Here is a 15781-nt window from a genome sequence, read left to right as displayed (position 1 = left end):
AGGGTATCATTAACGGACTGAGACAATAAAACAAAACAAAACAAAAACACGCGTTCCTCTCTCTTCCCCTGTTGTGAAAACCAGGAAGGCCTTATGTTCCAGTGTGTACAGTTAGAACATAGAACCTCCATGATCCAAGATCCTGCAAAGCCCAACACTGATTCACTAAGGCATGTAATGTGAGAAATAAAAAAAATTGTTTTAATCATGTAAGGGGTGCTTTGTTACTGCAGCAAAATATAGCATCTTCTGAAAGTTACAAGAAATGTAACAGGTGTTGATATATGATAGATAGATATATAATAGATGATAGATAGATGACAGATTTCTGTTATGCTTTTCATGTCCTATAAAGAGTAAAACATATATAATAATTCTTTTTGAATATTTTCTTAACATACAATAACATGAAGAAAGTTTTAGTTTTTAATATATAAAGAATAATTTCTAAACCTATTGACTGCTTTGCTTGTAGAGAGAAGCAGCAACATTTCTGGCTAAAATCTAATGTTTCCATGGACTCCAATATAAATAAAAATAACATTCCTGGATATTGAGAGTCTAGTCTTTAGGATGAGTTAAGTAATGTATTATGAACATCTAAAACTCATTGGAACGTAAAAATAACTATGTTTTCATTTTAGTTGTTTTTATTGTGCCCCAGTCTATGAAAGAACAGAAGACTTTTTAAAGTAATATATCTTTGGTAAATCACTATTATAATGTTTGCACAATAGTGAAGCATCATTTTATTGAACATTTATTTGGAAGCTAAAAATATTGGTTCTACTCTAGATCAATCCCTCTGACAACAATTTCACTCGCTTTGCAATTTGCTATTTCAATTTAATATTGCCAGTGGTGTTAGACTTGCTATTACCTTTATTGCTTAGATTACTACAGAAAATATTGTTGTGAGAAAGGAGTAATATTGCCATGATTTTATTATTAGACCACTTTTCTTATACACAATGCCAGGAGTCTACAAAGCATCAGGCTCTCAGGCCATGCGGTATCATTTATATCTTTTATGACTGGCTCTCAGAGTTCTCCACAAAGGAGAATAATGGTGATTCTCAGAGCAATGGTCAGAGAAGCTCAGCTATGAAGTAGATAGAATAAATAGGATGCTCCAATTTTAATATTTGGTGGTGTGTTTCAGGGGAAAAATCACATGATAACTGTCTAAGTTTTGTTTCTCTGTCTCATGAAATTCCAAGACAATCTGTAGAAAGAGGCAAAATTATTGAGAGGATCCACAGCTGTTAAATATGAACTAACATAGGATTTTCTCTTTAATATGTTAGTTAGTTTGAAAAATGAAACATTACATGTAAACTCCTAGGAATATCACAGATTCCCTTTTCTTTGATTAGGTAGCGCATACTATAAATACTATGAAATTGGTGCTGCTTTTTATTATATTATTTAAATGCTATTATGTATAAAAACTGCACAGGTATTTTAAAAATTAGCTACATATTATTACATTTGAAACAAAGTATATAAACTTTGAGTTTGGCCATTTGTATGTATAGATAGGGTAATGTATATAATATATCATAAATATATATATGTGTTTATAATCAAATGCACATGTGTATGTCTGTGTACATGTATGTGTGTGTATATACCTATGTTCACATATACTCAGAACTAAATTTTTCAGTTTTAGATTTTTTCTATCTATCCCTTCAATATTACTTTCCACAGAGGAGAACTACTATGGCATAGTGGAAAATAACACACATTAAAGACAAGGCAGAGTAGGTATCAACATTGTATTAGACATTAGATGTTGGAGAAAATGTTATCACTTTGAAGCTTAGTTCCCTTGACAATAAAAGGGAGTCAATAGAGCTGAGCTACTCTGATTTACATCACAGGACTGATGAGGATTTTAATTGAAATAACATGTAAATTATAAAGTGACTTACAAACATGAAAGGTGATTATTTTCTTATTTTTTGCAGCAGCAATTCTCAAAATGTATCAGGAGAAATCTGTTGGTCTCTGAGATATGTTTAGCCAGTTCACAGGATCAAGCCCCTTGTTACAATAAAATAGAGATGTTGTTTCCTTCAGTTTTCACTTTTATTATCTTACAAGTATACAGAGGAGAGGTCTAGAAGCAACATAGTGTATAATACTGTGAAAAATTGAATACAGAAGCAGATATGAGAAGCCAGATGTTTTCTTTTATGCCAGACATTAAAGAGGTTTGCAAAATTGAAACAATGCTAATATTCTCACAAAAAAAATTTTTGGGAAAATACATAAAAATGTGTTATTTATATGTATTTCATTCATATAATGTTACTTTTATGTAAATGGTTTACATTAATAAATACATATTTAATATGGTAAATGCCTATAAAATATCTTCACAAACAAAAGCTCTTTGGAATTTTCAATAATTTCTAATAACGTAAAGGGCTCTTGAGATAAGTAGTTTAGGAATTACTGCTTTGTTTATTTATTTATTTTATTTTTTGACTAGTCAAGTGCAGTAGTGAGAAGGGGGAAAGAGTAGAACAAGGAGTTCCAACTGTAACTGACAGTGAACAATCAATTGAGATAACTCACTACCATCGGACCTTTAAAGACTTCCATTCGTGCTCTTTATTGCTCATTTTCAATGACAACTATCTGCGTATAACAGCAATGAAATGGTAGTGCCAGTGCCACTTCAAGGGCTTGAGGAGATGAAGACCAGTGTCTTTCCCTTTCTCTTGACTTTTTCTTCATGGTTACAGTGCGGCTGCTCCAGCTTTGGGTCTGCATTTTACTCCAAAGGACACAGGAATCCTCAATAAGAAGTAAGGACAAGACCTAAATCTTAAACTGAAAACATTAGCCATGAATGCATCCCTTCCCCCATATACAGACTCTTGCTTTTTTCTCATTGGCCACATGGGTTGCTATGTATACACTAGATACTGCAAGTAGTTTTATATCTGGATCTATTGCTATCCACAACAGAATCAGTCTTCCGGTTGTAATGAGTGAAGAATATGTAATAGAAAACTAGCAGCAGCTGCATTACTTGATTTGTTCATCTGAGTTTAAACAGGAAATAAATAACCAAAAATATGATAGAAATAAGGGGTTTGAAATGGGAATTAGTGCTCACATGAAGATGTAGAGAAGACAAAGGAAATGAAGAAGGTGGAAAGAGAACTAGAGAAACATTCTTAATTCACTTAATTTCAAAGCCCTGGCATGGATGGAAAACCTAGTTTGCAGACAGGTCCAAGAGACTGCATGCATCTGGCCGCTGTGAAGAGGGAACCTTGGGGAGGTATTTGGAAGCTGCTGTTCCCGGACATGCTGCCATTTCTATGGAAGCTTTTGTATCTGTTTGTGGGAGCCATCATATCAGTGCATTTTGGGAAAGACTATGTTCGAATGTCATATGTTCCTTATCATAAACTTCTGAGGATGATGGCTCCCACTTCCTGTCAGCCTTCCACATCCCATGTGACTTTCTCTCATTGATAAAGTGTAAACTGGAATTGCCCAAGGAGGAGGATCTGGGGGGAAACATACCAGCTTCAGACTTATGACAATGTTCATAATAAACAAGTTAACACAGTTGCCAATTATCTGTAAATTATTAATGCCACAGTCAGAGATGTTTTAATTTGGAATCAATAAGCATGACCAATTAGAAGCATCACGTATAGTTTTTATTCAGTAAAGTCCATTTTCTGACAAATTTCAGTAATATTATAGAAAATGTATGGAAGAGTATAACACATACCACGTTCGATTAATTCAATCCGGAGAAAAAAAGTCTTCAACAACTAAGAAACATGGTAACTCATTTATAAACATAACATGATATAAAGAGCATAACATCTCATGTACATAAAAGCCAATATTTAATTATTTGAGAATAAATTTAACTAGTATATAAGGAGTTAGCCATTTATTTGTCACCCAAAGCACTGATATTGACTTAACCAAAAATTTAATCACATTGTTTTTATTTTTCATCTAGTAGGCACTTCCATTACATGTAAAACTACTGCAAGAAAGACTTCTTAAAAAATTTTTGAGATGGAGTCTTGCTCTCACCCAGTTTGAGTGCAGTGGTGCAATCATTGTTCACTGTAAACTCCCAGGGTTAGGTGATTATCTCACCCCAGTCTCCTGAGTAGTTGGGACTACAGCCACAACAGGGCAATTAAAAAAAAATTGTAGAATTGGGGTCTTACTATACTGTGCCAACTGGTCTCAAACTTCTGGTGTCAAGCACTTCTGCTGTGGCCTCCCAAAGTTTGGGTTTACTGGCATGAACCGTTGTGTGTGGCAAGAAGACAAAATTTTAAAAAATCAGATTGCAGCTGAATGTCATGGGGCAAAATCATTGACAAGTTCCCCATTCCTCCTAGTAGTATGTAGAAATACTCAGTGTGGCTAGTGGATAATGTCTTTTATGCTTTTTCTTAACTTTCCTAATTGTTAAATAATATGTGAATTAGTATTATTTTTATTTATTTTTTTTTTTGAGATAGAGTTTTACTCTTGTTACCCAGGCTGGAGTGCAATGGCGCGATCTCGGCTCACCACAACCTCCGCCTCCTGGGTTCAGGCAATTCTCATGCCTCAGCCTCCTGAGTAGCTGGGATTACAGGCACGCGCCACCATGCCCAGCTAATTTTTTGTATTTTTAGTAGAGACGGGGTTTCACCATGTTGACCAGGATAGTCTCGATCTCTTGACCTCGTGATCCACCCGCCTCAGCCTCCCAAAGTGCTGGGATTACAGGCGTGAGCCACTGCGCCCAGCCTGAATTAGTATTATTTTAATAATTATTATACATTTTCACTTAACGTATCCAACATTTCAGGTAGCAACATAATATGAAAAACAAATTATGAATGAAATTTCTTAGTTTAAGTACTAATTTAACTTTTCTGTAAATCTTTATTCCTAGGGAAATCACTAAACTTATTCGGCCTCCGTTTATATTGGGGAAAAGGAACAAAAATTGCTGAAAAAATTAGTATCTGGCCTATGAGAGGGACTAGTGCCAAGCAAGTGTTTCTTATTTAAAAGAAAGAGTATTTTTCTTTGAGGGTATTATTACTTGCTCTTCAAAGAATGTGGAGTGTTTTCTACCAATTCTCTCTCCATTAGATGTTGATCAACATACTGCTGTTTATTTAATAAAAGCAAACAAGCAACCAAACAATCAAAACCAGCAATATGCTTGTGTTCGTATCCTAATTTCTTTATGTCCAATAAAAAACCAGTGACCTATGGGGGGCATCTAGTCAACCACACTGACCCCTTAGGCCAGCGGAAAAATCCCTCCTCTGAGATTATGTCTCACCACCATCACTCTAGCTGGATTTCTCATCTGCTAGTGGGTACATGGTTTCAATTTAGTTTGATCTCGTAGGCAGATATTGCTGGTGTGTTCAGCAGCTTTTCTCTAGGCATTACGTAGGAAGCATCACACTTGGAAAAATCTACTCAACGTATCTAAGTTATGATTATTGTTTCAATACAGCAGGCATTACAGCAATAACTAAGATATAGAATTAAAAGTGTTAAAGGCCTCTAAGAATGCTTAAGACTTAAAAGGTACTGAACATGAATTTTACTATGTAGTCATGAATATGTACTACTAATTTTGGTTATAGCCAATGAGCACAGGTTATTGCAGGATATTTCAACTAATAGTTCATCAATCTGCAATTTACACACATTGTAATTTTTCCACCCAAACTTCCTTTGCCATTTTCTCATCCATAAGTTAAAAAATGTATCTGTGTTTTTATCTTGCAGTTTTGCTTTCAACCTGAATTCTCGGTATCCATATTAGTATTAAGGGTTAGAAATATAATACATATCTTACTTCAAGGTTTTTTCCCCACAGGTCATTCGTGGCCCATAAGACATAAAACGGGGCTTCACATTTTATATGACTAAGCTCTGCTTTTTCACATGAACTGTTCTGTAGATATTTGTATTTAGATTCAGCCATTTCCTTCTGAATCTTGTTAATTGGTTAAGATATTTAAGAAATGTATACTTAATTCATAGTATATGTGATATGCTGTCTTAGGTTTTTGCAAAGGAAAAATACAAAAAAAAAAAAAAAAAACATTGTCCTGACCCTCACAGAAATAAAAAGTGATCTCCCCTTTTATATTTCCTCGGGTCTATTATTTTCCTCTCATAGGTTTCTCTGGCAATGATCCTATAATTCAAATTTATTTTACACCACGTCTCAAAAACCCAGACTGTCATACTGCATGGTTGTTATGAGATTGAATGTGACAATGTTTATAAAAGTCTACCAAACAAAAGCTCCCTTTATATGTAGGGAATCATAATTTTATTTTTCTGTCAACTCTACAAGAGTTTAAGTTTATTAAAGCAGGAGCCTTGCTTTTTTCAGAGTTGGTTTGTTCTGGGCTTTAATTAATAACTGTGTCACTTTGAGCAGTTTGCTGAACCTTGCTTAGGGAAATTTTCTCATCAGCAAAAGTACCCATCTCCTAGGACTGTTGTAAGGATTAAATGAGATAATCCATGTAAATTGCTGAGCACAGCACATAGAAAAACACTAAATAAATTATAAAAGAAAATAATAGCTAACAGTTAAGTTTTCATAATAATTACATAATTTCATCAACACAAAAATCCTGATAAAATTACTATTATTATAGCAATAATAATTATTAGTACTGTGGTTTTAACACTCAACTAGCACAGTGATTGGTACACAGTAGACATTCAACAAATATTTGTTCAAATCTTGTTGAACTACAGACTATAATTGCCCTTGAGGCCTCAGTTAGCTGTATCAGTCAGCATTCTTGCAAGAACAGAATCTGATTGCAGTAGAAAAGGAATTTATTTAAAGACATTGGATTGGATAGTTCACAGAATCAACAAGAGGATTGGAGATGCTGGCTCAGACCCTATGCCAGGAACAAGCCTGAAATCACAATAGCAGAAGCAATCTCTTGAGGGCATCAAGGAGCCAAAGAATTGCAGCTGGCACATCTGCCACACCAATACAGATCACTGAAGTCATTATTATCAATACTGTCACCAGGGAAATCATTTTATGCAACTTCCAACATTTGTACATCTTTGTTAGTAAGGGGATATGAAGAAGTTACTTGTTCTTCATTTTGAAGAGGATATCCAAATGTGCACAGAATCACCAGACTCTCAATGTAAATAACATTTATTTTCAATTCTCATTCCAGCTAGAATACCTGCTACTTGCCGGTGGTTTTTTTTTTTTTTTTTTTTTTACATATTTCACATTTTATATTTTTCAGTATTATGGTCATTAACAAAATATGTCTTGTGGCACAATGAGATGATCTACATCCTTGTAAAATAAATTGTAGCACAGATGCTGAGAAATTACTTAACCCCAGAATACAATGAGAATGTCTAACTCTTGTGACTGACATATGAAGGAAAAACTGTTCCTGATATTCTCTGTTTACAGTTATAGAGAAAACAATTTATACCAGAGAGAAAGCATTATCCCTGGTGCCAAGAATCATGCCACTGATAAAGCTACCACATCAGGAATAGCAGTTTTAATTAGAAAAACTCTATGTTGAAGCTTTAGCCAAAATACTGAGTTAATTGGAGATGGAATATGAATACTCCCTTCACAATTTTCAAGGGCTACATGTTTCCCAAATTCCTGGAATTGTATCAAGCATGAAAAACAAGCAGTGTGACTCTAGATTTACGTTATTAGTAGAAACAAGAAGCTTCACTTTGAATTTTTGCCTTAATTGATATTACTCCATAATAGCTTATGAAGCCAATGTTCTTCTATTACAATTTTTTACTGAAATAATTGGAAAGTAAGCATCTTATGGGTTACAGTCCTTATTGGCCTAATGTGCAGGGCTTATAGGGGGAATTGAATTTATTACCTGATTCTTATACAACCACATTGTGATTTGCTGAATATTGTAGCATACCCCCAGAAATTATCACTCATCATTGAAGTAGAATATTTGCCCTGCTTAGTAATCTGTGATACAGGAGTTCTGATCTTTGAAATGATTCAGGAATGATTTAGGGCTGCGAATTTGATAGAACAGTTTTCTAAATAAGATGATTTGAACCAGGCCTTTGTTGCCAGACCTATGACTTCTTCTTATTATTATTATTTTAATGATACAAATTAAATCTGACCTCAAGCCACTGGTCTTGTGTTTGTCAAGGGGCCATAATCTGATTAGTAAATGCAAAATTTCTACAGGTTAAACTTTTAAGTAGAACATTGAACTTTCTGTGTATTACAATACCTATGTCCACTGTGCCTTTGAGGGCTAATAGTTGCTACTGGCCCTCAGTACAGAGGGTAATTTTATCTTTATTGAAGTCAGAGCTGAACTAATTTCACACAGATTTTCACTCTAGTGTCCCTATCCTACAGAAAACCGCCAATGCAGCACTCATTGGAGACACTAGCATTCTTTTTTTTTTTTTTTTTTGAGACGGAGTTTTGCTCTTGTTACCCAGGCTGGAGTGCAATGGCACGATCTCAGCTCACTGCAACCTCCGCCTCCTGGGTTCAGGCAATTTTCCTGCCTCAGCCTCCTGAGTAGCTGGGATTACAGGCACGCGCCACCATGCCCAGCTAATTTTTTGTATTTTTAGTAGAGACGGGGTTTCACCATGTTGACCAGGATGGTCTCGATCTCTTGACCTCGTGATCCATCCGCCTTGGCCTCCCAAAGTGCTGGGATTACAGGCGTAGCATTCTTTTTACCAATGCATTTAATGCCTTTTCTTCCAATAAAAATGAGCAATTTCTTGGTAGTCTGTAGGAAAATTAGCCTTCTCTTAGAATATTTTCAGTAAGCTCCCCTGGGGCATGATAAGCATGGTAAGAATTGGCTTCACGATGATGGTCACTCCTTTGATTAAGATCATTGCAATGTCTGAATACGGTAAGATGAGATTAGCCCTTCAAACAGGGCAAGAGGTGCTGTGTTGCCGGGAGGGAGCAGGAAAGCAAAAGTTCCTGGTTTAGATTATTTTCAATCAACTCCGGTCATCCCACACATCTGCTTTTCAGTTCTGAGGTTCCCATGCCTCTCCAGGCATGGTTGTTTGTAACCTGAGCATGACAGATATGAAAGGAATGTAAATTCAATCTTGGGGTCAAAGTTTGTTTTGAAGCCCTACAGCTGCAATAGGTAAAAGATTTTTTTAGCACAGTCTTTGAAAGTCTCACTTTCATTCTGTGCTTTGAATGGATAGGAATTGGGGCACTTTAAGCAAACCATCTCTGTTAGTAGTAAACTCATCCAGTCTGAATTTTTCATGCTCTTCATTCAATTATATGCAGGCATATGGTTCGAAATGCCATTTCTGCAACAAGCACTTCATTCTAGGTGGGCAGAGGTGGAATTGCTGTTGTCAAAATTCCACCCTTTATAGTGTATAGATTTATAAAGCTTTTTTGTTCCAGTCATTAGGAAACCAACCAAATATGCTCTCAAGTTTCTTTAGAAACTTTTACCAAACCACTTCTGATATCTTTACCTGTATAAGCCCAGATTCTTTGCTGTAAGTAAGGAAAACAGGCTCTATATGACTTAGTTGGATAAATTCATTAAGGGATTCTGGATGACACATCAAATCACCAAGAAAAATAGGGAAACCTACTCATGTGCTACACAGGAAACAGTAAAAAATTTTGCATGGGCCTGGAGAGATGGCTCACACCTGTAATCCTAGCACTTTGGGAGGCTACGGTGGGTGGATCACCTGAGGTCAGGATTTCAAGACCAGCCTGGCCAACATGGTGAAACTCCATCTCTATCATAAATACAAAAAATCAGCCTGGCGTGGTGGCACACACCTTTAATCCCAGCTACTCAGGAGGCTGAGGCACCACAGCAAAATTGTAGTGAGCCAAAGTAGCACCACTGCCCTCCAGCCTGGGTAACAGAGTGAGACTCTGTCTCAAAAAAAAAAAAAAAAAAAAAAAAAAAAATTGTATAAGACGTATTTAGTGAGGTGAACACTGCTAACTGCAATGAACACCATATTGAAGTAACCACTACCCTTACTACTGGAAACATTATCTCCTGAGAGTGTATCTCTAACCACCCTCTTTGTCTTTGCATTAACAGCTTAAGATCAAAATCTGGGTGGCAGACCTGTTCCTTCTAGTTTAAATGAAGCACTCACTCCCTCTGTAGCTGCAAGGACACTGGAACAGTGAGGACCTGGGTTTTCCAGTTTCTAAGACATAAGGCTCTATTTAAGTAATTTCTCTAACAGTTGAATGGGGTCATAAACAGGGCAAGCCAATGAAGGACAGATTAATTGGCTTGATGTATTGAAATGCTTTAATATAAAACATGATGCATCTTTCAGAGAAAAATAAAACAGTGAGAAAGAGCATACCTTATTCCTAGGCAGCTACTAAGAAATTCGAATCTGTTTCTGATTTATACCCTCGTGTACCCATCGCTTTGTAGTTTCATAAAATCGGTCCGTTCACAAGCTATTGAACAGGCTTGCCATTTACTTTATGCAGCATTATAGTATTTTGTCAATTTCAGTGTAAACTCTATACCCATGGCTTATAGAATGGTTTGAATAGACTTACATCGATATGTGGCCACTCAAAGTCGTATCAGTGATTTACTGTAGAAGTTGGGAAATTTTGAAACTGATACAAATCATTGAAATAGTCCCTTAGAAATGTTAGGAGAAAACAGGTTAGCAAAAGTAAAAATCAATTCTGTAAGGGTTACAGAGTGGGTCAAAATTTGTGTGTTACCAGCGCTCCCTGGAGGAACAGAAGCCATTTCAGCCCTTGGTAACTTTCTGCTATTCAGGACACTGATTGCCTGGAATTTCTTTCTTGACTTTTCTTGCCTTGAGTCTTCTCACTCACATTCCCACTTCTTTCATATCTTGCCAATTTTGTATCTTACCGACTTAAACCTAGTATTTCTGTAGTGTCAAGGATTTTGATTAACTTATTTGCTAGAAATTTTTTTTTTTGCCACGGAAAATCAGAAGACAGAGGACCCATACTCCAGGAAAATGTGTCTCTAAAGGAACAGGAAATAGCTTTATCAGAGGGTGTTCTGGTTGGGCAGTAACACTGAAAATGTAGCTTCATATCTGTTTGTCAGCTTTGGAATTGGTACTTAGTATTGAGTCTAAACCAACCATAGACTAAACAACAACAAAAAGCACAGAAAAAAATTAACACACAAAAACCCAGCCAGTGAAACAGAGCATACTTGTTATGTGTTCATGTATAGATAAGCCCTACAGTTCTGCATTTAGTATTAGAAAGTAATATTTTTTAGTTTATTACTTACAAAAATTTTGTGTTACTAGAATTTCTTATGAACACATATCATTTTCCAAGAAATCCTATGTTCACAAACATAAGTAGGAGAAATGAATTTAAAGGCATTGGATTAGGAATATCATAAAATCAGAAGTGATCATTTTTTTCTGTGTAAAATCAAATGTTTGCATGGGTTCTTCATACATATCTGACACTTTTTTTCTATTTCTCTTTTTATTTTATTTGTCCTGTTACCATATACATTTTACTTTGTTCGATATTACATATTTTTGTATTGTTATGGTGCAACTGTTGCTATGCTTTCATAATTAAAATTATTATCCACATTGCATTGTCATGTCTACTGAAATGATACTTTAATTTATACCAATATGTACATTGATTTAAAAACACACACACACACACATAAAATGTGACCCAGTGGAGTTTTACCTTAGGCTAACAAGTAACTAAATAATGTCACTGTATTTAACTGTCTGTAACCAGGCACTGTAGGTCATGCCTGTGATCCCAATCATTTGGATTGGTGAGGTGGGAGAATTGTTTGACCCTGTACAATATGGTATGATCCCATGTCCACCAAAAAAAAAAAAAAAAGAAAGAAAGAAACATTAGCTGAGCATGGTTACGCATGGCTGTAGTCCTAGCTGCTGGAGTGAATAAGGCCGGAGGATTACTTGAGTCCAGGAGTTCAAGGTTACAATGAGCTATGATCATGCCACTGTACTTCAGCCTGGGCAATAGAGTGAAACCTTGTCTCTAAAAAATAATAAATAAAAATCCATTTCTGAAACATAAGGTATGTACTTGATGTATTGATAATTCAGTAGTATTGTGCTTATATTTTATATTTATTCACAATATTAATTTAAATTTTAATATAATTAGCACAATAATATTAATTAATAACAATCATAAAAGCAAGCACAAGTTTCCTCTTTCAGTACTCCCTGTCCATATTCCTACTTACCAATGGCAGAAGCTTCTGTTTTGAGTTATTTTGGTAGATTTATAAGTCAAGAAATTATTTCTAAGTAATGAAAAACTGATTAATTTTTTACATAATTCAGGAAGTAAATTATAGATGCTCAAAACTCTACGAAATTTAGAATGCTTTAGAACATCCTTGAAAATATATTCTAAAGCAGTTCTGAATAGAGGTTCTGAACATTTGAAAGTATACAATCAACTTCATTGGTCAAAGTTATTTACTTTTATTAATAAGGGCAAAAATACCAATCAGGATGTATGTACCTGAGTCTGAGTCTTTAACTTCCCAAAAATTTTCAGTTTCCCACTCTCATCTGTTTTATTCAACTGCAGAGCATGGAAATAAAGAACAAAGATATAAATACATAAGATAATTGTGTAAATATAGTAGCATTAATAAAACTTTTTGCTAACAGAGTTATGAAACCAAGCATTATCTGCATTTTGCATATAAAATTGCTTAAATAAAATTTTTGTGAAGGATTATTGGGATAATTAATTGAATTAATATAGCTATTAGTTTCAAAATAAGCTAATTAGATATCAAGTGTTATCTAGATTTTCTATCGACGGAAAAAGGAAAAAAGCACAACAAACCTTTAACTATTTTCAAAATTACTCAATTTTTAATGGAGAAGTGGTAGTAATCCAGAGAGTTTACATCATGCCTAGTTATTCATCTGTAAAGTTGTCACCTAGGCTGATTCTATTTACCTACACAGAATTCTTTAATATAATACATTTCCCTATGTATTATTATTTGCTTCATTTTAGTTTTAGGAAGACTGTGACTGACTATAACTTACTGCCAGCTTAGATGATGTTTATTCCCATTATTATTGTCATTGCAGTTTGTTATTTTGTTTCTCTATAGTCCTCAAAATTATCCTATGAAAAGTACTCACTTGATATATACTTAACATGGAGATATTTTTAGAATAAAATATCTCTAGTTACCTAGATATTAGATTTACTTTTTCTGGGTTATTTTTATATGATATTAATTTTTTTTCTTTCACAGACTTATTTCTGTATCCCCAAAAACATGGCTATTGTGTATTTTCCACTTACGTAACTACAAAAATAAAACACAATGTTAGGGTTGCCAGATAACATTTTATCTTATAGTAATTCCCCAAGCTATGTAGAAAATAAAGTATTATTTGCTTTTAGTTATGTAAATTGTTGATTTATAAATCTACTGTGTCATTCAAATTTTATTTCTCTATTCTATAATTAAAAAGTTACTAATTTCCAACAGTAAAAGAAAAGATTTCCACATGAATATTTCTGGGGGTCTTCTAAGTAGAATGAATTTCAGATTCTGAAGATGCCATCTGAAAATATTGCATATCTTAGTCATTTTTTAAAATAAAAAGAAAGGTTTATCAGTACTTGCTGTCATAGACTGAAACATCTGTAGGTTTTGTGCACAACAGGTGTTCAGTAAATGTTTTGGGTGACAGTGGTGACTCTTAATGACTTCATAATGAAGTAATTATTCAAGTGTCATGTTTAAACCTTATTTCTTAGAAATTACATACTGGCAATTTTCAGCTGGCATACATTGTTATATTCACTGTAGTTCAGTTAAAAATGAATTTTAAAATATTTTTTATCTTCAATAAAATTTACAAATTTAAAACTTGTCCTAATACTATTATAACAAACAGTGAACCTAATTAAAATATGTATACCTATAATACAATAAAGGCTTTTCAAAACTATTCAAGTAAAAGATGACACTGAAATGAGTAGTTTTCAAAGTAGTGGCATCTGCTATGTGAATAATCCAAGAAATGCTTTCCAATTTCAATGCATCAACTCTTTATTCAAAAGAGGTAATTTCACAAAAAACGGGACCAAAAGATATATAGGATACAATCAAATTTGAATTATAGGCCAGACAAGGTGGGTCAGGCCTGTAATCCTAGCACTTTGGGAGGCCGAGGTTGGCGAATCACCTGAGGTCAGGAGTTTGAGACCAGTATGGCCAAGAACATGAAATTTCATCTCTACTTAAAAAAAATACAAAAAAATTTGATGTGGTGATGCGCACCTGTAATCCCAGCTGCTGGGGAGGCTGAGGCAGGAGAAGCATTTAAACCCAGAAGGCAGAGGTTGCAGTAAGCCCAGATGGCACCATTACACTCCAGCTTGGGTAACAAGAGCAAAACACAGTCTCAAAAATAAGTAAATAAATAAATAGGAATTATAAAGTGTATCCATTAGTTATACTCTGCTTACTTAAACAATGATTTTGGCTGTGGGTGGTGGCTCACACCTGTAATCCCAGAACTCTGGGAGGCCAAGGCGGGCAGATCACTCAGGGTTAGGAGTTGGAGATCAACCTGGCCAACATAGCTAAACCCTGTCTCGACTAAAAATATGAAATTAGCCGGGTGTGGTGGCAGGTGCCTGTAATCCCAGCTACTCAGGAGGCTGAGGCATGAGAATCACTTTAATCTGGGAGGTGGAGGTTGCAGTGAGCCAAGATCACGCCACAGCACTCCAACCTGGAGGATAGAGAGAGAGACTGATTCCAGAAAAAAGAAAAAATATGATTGGACAGATATACCCTATAAAATGTTTTCTCATTTTTTTGTGTATAAAAATTACTGTTATTTTCTTTTCCTTGTTTTTCATATAAAAGTCTATTCCTTCAATGCCCAAAAGATGCTAGGGCTCTGTACTTATTTGATCTAGAACAAATAACCCCAATGTTCATGAATATAATTCACTGTGACTTGTTAAAAAGTTGCATTTCCCAGTATTGATATTTCATAAAAGGGAAATCATATAATATGTTTGTCCTTTTGTTTCTGGCTTATTTCACTGAGTATAATATCCTAAACATGTATCATTCATTTTTATGGCTGAATAATATTCTATTGTATGTATGTAATACATTTTGTATATGCTCATATTTGTTGATTAACAGTCTGATTGTTTCCACCTTTCTACAATTTTTCAACTGTCTTTTGTGTTCAGATAATTATTAGATCTTCTTGATTTTGTTTATTTTAGTGTAACATCAGCTTTTATTCCTAATGTTGGTTAAACCAGACAGTTGAAAAGACAGCACAATTATTGACTCAAAAACAAAAGCCCATATTTCAGCTTTAATTTTTTTTTAATATTGTTTCTTTAGCATGTACTTATGTTTTAAATGATTAGTCATAACAAATTAGAATATAGTCAGTTACAAAGAGTTACAAATAAGTCTGTTACAAATAAGGTCAGTTATAATTAGGGTGTATAGTTGAACATTATAATTTTACCTTTAAAATTGTATTTAAATTTAAGATTTATATTTAAAAAGGTTTTTCTTTTTCTTTAAACACTAATAAATTTATTTAGTAGTGATTTTATATATTTTGTATTCTGAATTAATGAAAATTTCTCGAAAGATCTTTAAATACACTAAGGATACTTAATACCAAA

The 15781-nt window shown here is 34.4% G+C and overlaps 1 protein-coding gene across 4 annotated transcripts in view; it reads left to right on the top strand.

Moving 5' to 3' along the window:
• The window catches only part of BRINP3 (BMP/retinoic acid inducible neural specific 3), a 523484-nt gene that overhangs the window by 438927 nt on the left and 68776 nt on the right, over positions 1-15781 (top strand). The window lies entirely within an intron of this gene.

This window comes from Aotus nancymaae, unplaced genomic scaffold (genome assembly GCF_030222135.1).
Source record: "Aotus nancymaae isolate 86718 unplaced genomic scaffold, 86718_ANA_hifiasm-v0.15.2.pri h1tg000108l, whole genome shotgun sequence".
Lineage (NCBI taxonomy): Eukaryota > Metazoa > Chordata > Mammalia > Primates > Aotidae > Aotus > Aotus nancymaae.
This window is presented reverse-complemented; position numbering and strand designations above follow the sequence as displayed.